This window comes from Bos indicus x Bos taurus, chromosome 21, assembly GCF_003369695.1.
Source record: "Bos indicus x Bos taurus breed Angus x Brahman F1 hybrid chromosome 21, Bos_hybrid_MaternalHap_v2.0, whole genome shotgun sequence".
Classification (NCBI taxonomy): Eukaryota; Metazoa; Chordata; class Mammalia; order Artiodactyla; family Bovidae; genus Bos; species Bos indicus x Bos taurus.
Window position 1 is genome coordinate 57,714,620 of NC_040096.1, and position 6,842 is coordinate 57,721,461.

The 6,842-nt window shown below is 47.8% G+C and overlaps 2 non-coding genes across 2 annotated transcripts; one reads left to right on the top strand and one right to left on the bottom strand.

The window, feature by feature from the left end:
* Nucleotides 1-745: 745 nt before the first annotated feature.
* On the top strand, nucleotides 746-851 carry LOC113880245. Its single transcript, XR_003507701.1, has one exon. It is a non-coding gene; the product is annotated as a U6 spliceosomal RNA (small nuclear RNA).
* A 5,918-nt stretch (nucleotides 852-6,769) lies between these two features.
* On the bottom strand, nucleotides 6,770-6,842 carry TRNAK-UUU. The gene has a single exon. It is a non-coding gene; the product is annotated as a tRNA-Lys (tRNA).

The window sequence follows — 6,842 nt, forward strand, 5'->3', positions numbered from 1 at the left end:
ATGGGAAGGGTTGTTAGCTGGAGGCTCTTGAAGAGCAGCTACCTGAGTGCCCGTCTGCCCAGTAGGGCTCAGGCTAGAGAAGCGTCCAGGCTTTGTGCTGGACAGTGTCCTCCTTCAAAGGCGCCCTGCAGTCCAGTCCTTTTGATGAGCACCTTCTTTCTTCAAGCAGAAGGCAAATCCAATCTCAGCTTCCCTGTGGCCTAGAGATTACTTTGTTCTGTACGTGTGTGTGTGTGTGTGTGTGTGTGCTAAATAGTTTCAGGCTTCTCAGACTCCTTGTGACCCCATGGACTGTAGCTTGCCAGACTCCCATATCCATGGGATTTCCCAGGCAAGAATGCTGGAGTGGGTTGCCATTTCCTTCTCCAGGAGATCTTCCTCCAGGGATCGAATCCGAGTATCTTATGTCTCCTGCATTGGCAGGTGGGTTCTTTACCACTAGTGCCACCTGGGAAATAAGTACCTATAAGCAAGCTAAATGGAGCCCAAATTGTAACAAGGAGGCTATTTGACAGGGAGAGGGGGTGGGGGGAGGAAAGCAAAGGGATTGATATTATCTTAAGATGTGCATCTGGTCTGTCCCCGTTTCCCTCGGCCAAGCTGAGGACGTAGCAGGGCCGGGGAGTTCTAGTGGTCAAGGAATTGGTACAAATGGGAGCAAGCAAGCACGGAAATAGAGTGAAGATAATGGGATCCAGTTGCTCACCACCAGAGAAGAGAGCAATGTCCTATTGGAAAAGAGGGCGTGTCACTTCAGCAGCACATACACTAAAATTGCAACAATAGAGAGAAAATTAGCATGGCCCCTGTGCAAGGATGATGTGAAAGTTCAGGAAGCATTCCGTATTTAAAAAGAAAATAAAAGAAGGAAAGACTAAATTCTGAATGTTGAATTGGATTTAGAAATGCTGGTATAAATTCATGGTTTTTAAAAGGATGTATAGATGGAAGGAAATGGCAACCCACTCCAGTATTCTTGCCTGGAGAATCCTAGGGACGGGGAAGCCTGGTGAGCTGCTGTCTATGGGGTCGCACAGGGTCGGACACGACTGAAGCGACTTAGCAGCAGCAGCAGCAGCATAGATGGAAGAGTGGGCATTAGATGTGTGTATTAACCTATACATGCCTACACACACATATATACACGTGTATTGCCTAGTTTGGTCTGCCAGAAAGCCAAGAAGCAGTGTCAGCTTGGTATCAATAAGCGTACATAGCACATAGGTCATGGTTTCTAATCACCATTCTCCACTAAACCACTGAAACTCATTGTTCAAATGAAGAAGTCCAAGGCTAAGGCATGGAAATTACAAGAAGAGCCTGGAATATCTTGTGCCAAATGTTAGGATATACTAAAAACAAACAAAATGATGTGTGTATATCAAAGTAACACAAGAGTCAACTGAGTAGTGGCAAAGACAATTGTCACAAAGGCAACTGTCAAACCGACAATAGTTAAAGTCGAAACAATGTAAACATTTGTCTGGCTCTCTTTTGGATACCATGAGTCCCTTGTGGTTTACTAAGTATCTTAGTCTATTTGGCTGCTAAAACAAAATTACCATAGCCTGAGTGTCCTGTAAACAACAGAAATTTCTGTCTCACAGTTTTGGAGGTTGGAAGTCCAAGATCAAGTTTCTGGCCAACTCTGTTTCTAGCAAAAACTACTGTCTGTCTTCTCACTGTGTTCTCACCTGATGGAAGGGGCCACAGAGCTCTCTGAGGTCTGTTTTATAAGGACACTAATCCCATTCATGAAAGCTCTGTCCTCATGACCTAATCACCTCCCAAAGCCCCCCCCCCCCCCCCACCTCCAAATGCCACCATATTGGAGTTAGCATTTAACATACACATTTTAGGGGTATACAGTCTAAAGCACTGAGTATTAGATAGTGTATAGGATTGGCTGCTATAACAAAAATCCAAAGATTGACAATGGCTGAACAAACAACAGTTTAATTCTCTTGCCTTTAAAAGTCTGAGCAGGTGCAGAGCCTCCCTCCAATAACTCATTAGGAACCCAGGCTCTTTCTGTCTTTTTTCTCTGCATCCTCAACACTCAGCTGCTACCTCATAGGTCAGTATGGCTGCTCCACTTCCTGCCAGCACATCCCTGTTCCAGCCAGAAGGACAGAAGAAATGAGGAAAGAGGTGAGTACGGACACCTCTAAGGACATGACCTTTAAGGACATGACCTAGAAATTTACAAATCACTTCTGGTCACACCACATTCTCTAGAGAATACTGTCATTGGGTCATGCCAATCTGCAAGGGAAGTTGGGGGAGAAAATGCAGCATTCAGCCAAGCAACTATGTTCCTAGCTAAAAATTACTTTACCATGAGAGAAAGGGATAACAGAAATTGGGGGACAGCAAGCAATCTTTGCCACTCTTACAAATAAATTCCTCGTTTGGCTTTAGTTAACAGAGTTGATTTCTATTGCATGTGACCAACAAGACAGAAATACAGGAAAGAAGGACACTAACTTTTATTGACTAACTCCTGTGTCCCAGGCACAACCTACAGATCATCTGTTTTCATCTTAGCAGTGACTCAGTCAAGTAGGGTTTGACAGGTGGGAAAGTAGGCTCAGAGAGACAAAGTGAGCTGCTCATGGCCAAAAGCCATGAGTGGCAGAGCTAGAATCTGAGTGCAGATCTCTGAGACCCAGAGTTCAGGCTCTTCCCGTGGTACCACACTTGAGACGCTCTTCCTTTGCCCAAGCCATGCCCCCAGAGCCCTGGTTGCTGGGAATACACCAGCCATAGAGACACCTGATTTTCACCCTCCACGTGTGCCTTGGCCTGACTCTGGTTGGCATCTTCTCCCTTTAGCAATGTTGATGCCAGCCTCGAAGGACACACGATTGTGCTTAGGCAGGGGGCTGTGTCTGTAGAGACACCCTGATCTCATGATTAGAACTCAGTGTCAGGACACACCTCAGGCATCTCCTGGTCACTCACGTACTCTAAATAAGATGGGGACAGATGCTTCCTCGAGGAGCAGCCAGTGAAGCACAAGACCCAAAGTTAAATATAAGTGGGACTTCCCTGGTGGTTGGCCCAGTGGGTTAAGACTCTGTACTCCCGATGTGGGGGGCCAGGGTTTGATCCATGCCCAGGGAACTAGATCTCACAACCCACAAGTAAGAGTTCTCATACTGCAATGAAGATAAAGATCGTGTGTGCCACAGATAAGACAGCACAGGCAAATAAGTAAATATTCTTTTTAAACATAAATGTTAGTTTAAGAGTGCTGAAGGTGCTGACATAGGGCTATGTTTGGGCACGTGGGGTGTTGGAGTCAGGAAAGGCTTCAGAGAAAAGGGGCTTTCCTAGGGGCTCAGTGGTAAAGAATCTGCCTGCCAATGCAGGAGACATGGGTTGGATCCTTGGATCTGGGATGACCCCACATTGCACAGAGCAAGTAAGCCTGTGCGCCACAATTACTGAGCCTGCGCTCTAGAGTTTAAGAGCTGCCAACTTCTGAAGCTTTGCATCTTAGAGCCTGTGCTCTGCAACAAGAGAAGTCTGAGCACCACAACTGGAGAGTGGCCTTGCTGTCCAAAAGTAGAAGAAATCTGTGCAGCAAGGAAGACCCAGCATAGCCAAAAATAAATAAATAACCACATAACATTTTTTAAAAGGGAAAGAAGCTGTTTGGTCCATGAAGCCTTGAAGTTACAGGCAAATCTGTGTGTGTGTGTGTGTATGCCTGCTTCCTTCAAAGCGAAGGTCTGTGATCTTTATCATAGTCTCCAAATGGCTGACAGCTCACAGGGTAGAGACTCTGGGCTAGAGGTTGAGAAATCTGAGGAGGCCAGGGCGCGGTGATGGGGTGGGGATGGAGTGGGCAGGAATGAGATGCGAGGAGGGCAAGGGCCACGGCTCAGAGGAAGAGTCGGCCTTGCTGGGGAGCCTGGACTTCACTCCAAGGGCAATAGGCGATTATTGCCTAGGTGGGGTGTCTGTCTCATGCCTGGCCTGTGTCACGTAGCCCTCAGAGTTCTAGATAGTCTCACAGTGTCTCCTAGGCTCTGGGAATACACAGAGAACCAGCTTGCCACAAACACCAGAGGAGGCTTCTCACGGGAGATGCATTGGGCCACAGAGCCTGAGTAGGAGCTTGTCCAGCAGAGGCTTTAATTAGAAAGACTGTGTGGGCTGTACCTTACAGAAGCCCCCTGGAATTATCTTAAACCCAGTGATGTGCTTGTTAATGTTTAATAACCAGTGTTTATTACTGGGGGATACTATTTGTAGCATCTTCTGATTTCTATGGTGTGACTATTGTGGCTATGGTCTATGTTTAGCTCCCCAGGTGCTCCCATGGAGAAAGATGTACAACTAGCTTTCAGGAGCCAGTGTGAACCAGCTCTAGTACACCATTGCTTGAGCCCCATTTTTATAAGAATACAAGTTGGGGAGGGCAATCTAGGGATGGGAGAGTATTGGGTATAAGACAGGCTCAAGGACGTATTTGTAACACGGGGACTACAGCCAATATCTTGTAATACCTGCAGATAGAAAGTAACCTTTAAAAGCGTATACACATTTTAAAAATATATACGTGTGTCTCATGGGGATCAAGCTGGAGCTGCAGCCAGGTTCAGATTGAACAGGAAGCAGGAACTGTGGGCTTCTGCAAACTCGGCTACCCTTCCCCTCTCTCTTCCTTCTTACCCTCCTATTGGGGCAGACTGGCTTTCTCTGCTCCCCAGTCCATGGATCAAAGAACTGCTACTGTCAACAGTTTTCAGATTTCCAGGACCCTTTTGGCAAGGAAGCAGCCAGACTGAAGCTTGGCCTCTCTTAGTCCCATTTCAAGTTCCTTGAAGCCCATTGGCCCATCTTGGGTCGGGTGCTTGGCCCTGATCCAATCAGCTGTGATGAGAGGCGAACCTTTGTTACACCAAGATGTTGAGAAAGCCCTCTGATGCTGTAACCATAAGGTGTTGGGGAAGGAGAAGTAAACAGAGGAAAAGAAAGCAAGCTCTAAGCAAACGAACATCTTAGGTATCTTGTGGCAGAAAACGGGGGAAATTAATCATATGTTCATGCCGTCTCCTCTAGTGTTTTGAATTATCCACCCAGAGAGTTACTAATTCATTCGTTTATTCATCTATGCATGCCTTCAGGATTAATTTGACATTTTTTGAATGTGTACTCTATGTTAGAGAATATGTGGGCCTAAAAAGGAAGGGGAAGATAAATAAGGTTTAGTAACTGTCCCCCAAGAGTTTGCCATCTGGGAGTGAGACTGGTGTGTGCATGTTAAGTTGCTTCAGTCGTGTCCAACTCTTTGTGACCCCATGGATTGGAGCCCTCCAGGCCTCTCTGTCCATGGGATTCTCCAGGCAAGAATAGTGGAGCGGGTTGCCATGGCCTCCTCCAGGGGAACTTCTAGAGCCAGGGATCAAACCCACGTCCCTTACATGTCCTGGATTGGCAGGCGGGCTCTTTACCACTAGTGCCACCATCCACAACACAAGCTTCATAGAAGGCTATTCAAAGTGCCAGTCCCCCAAGGACTACATGGGAGAGCTGAGGCCAGCAGCCTCCGAGATGGCTTCCTGATCTTCACTTCCTGATTTTCACACCCCCCTGTAGCTCCCTCCCACACAGCATTGGGGTTGGTCTGTGTGACCGATAGAATAAAGTGGAGGTGACGATAGGAAACTTCCAAGCACAGGTTATGGAAGATCGTGGCTTCCATGCTGGGTCCTCTCTGTCTTGCTCTCTTGGATCACTTGTTCAAGAGGAAGCTGGCTGGCAGGTCATGAGCAGCCCTGAGGAAAGGACCCAGGACCCATGGCTGTCTGCCGACAGCCAGGCAAGTGTGGTAGGCAGTCAGGCCCTCAGCGGAGACCACAGCACTGTCAACAGCTTGACTACCACCTCATGAGAGACCCTGAGCCAGAATCACCCAGCTAAGCCACCCTCAGATCCGACCCTCACAAATGGAGGGAGATAATAAATATTTATTGTTTTAAGCTACAAAGTTTTAGGGTGATTTGTTACAATGTGATAGATGACCAGACTTCCCTGGTGTCTCAGTTGGTAAAGACTCCCCCTGCCAATGCAGGAGACATAAGAGAGGCGTGTTCCATCTCTGGGCCAGGAAGATCCCCTGGAGGAGGGCATGGCAACCCACTCCGCTATTCTTGCCTGGATAATCTCATGAACAGAGGAGACTGGAGGGCTGCAGTCCATGGGGTTTCACAGAGTCGGACATGACTGAGGTGACAGACGACTAATGCAGGAGGTGATATTTGAGGTGGATCTTAAAGGATGAACTCACCAAGCACAGACAAACTCATTCCAGCAATGCCACGAGCAAAGCGGTAGATGAGAAAGCGCAGGGCATGAATGGGGGACAGTCACCTGCTGTGGCTGAACGTGAGTTGGCTGGGAGGGGGGCCCGTTGGCTGTAAAGGTGGACCAGGCGGGCAAGGGCTGCTGTGTCAGGTTAGCCAGTGACTTCCCACCTTTAGGAGCCCCTTCTTCAAATAAGATCTTACAGAAGAGGCCAAGCTACAAAAAACGTAAAACGGAGCTCCCCTGGTTAGAGGTAGGTAGGGTAGGGGACGGAGCAGAAGGAGGTCTTGCCTTTCCTCCCCTGTTCCTATTTGCCTCTATGCACTTAGACCGGATCTGAAAGGATACTAGGTAGAGTGCTGGCCTCCGTGCAGGAACCCAGTGGCTGAATGGCAGGGAGAATCACCTTTTTTTTTTTTTTGGCCGTGCCGTGTGGCTTGTGGGATATTAATTCCCCCACCAGGGATTGAACCTGGATTCCCTGCAGTAAAAGTGCCGAGTCCTAACCACTGGACTATGAAGGA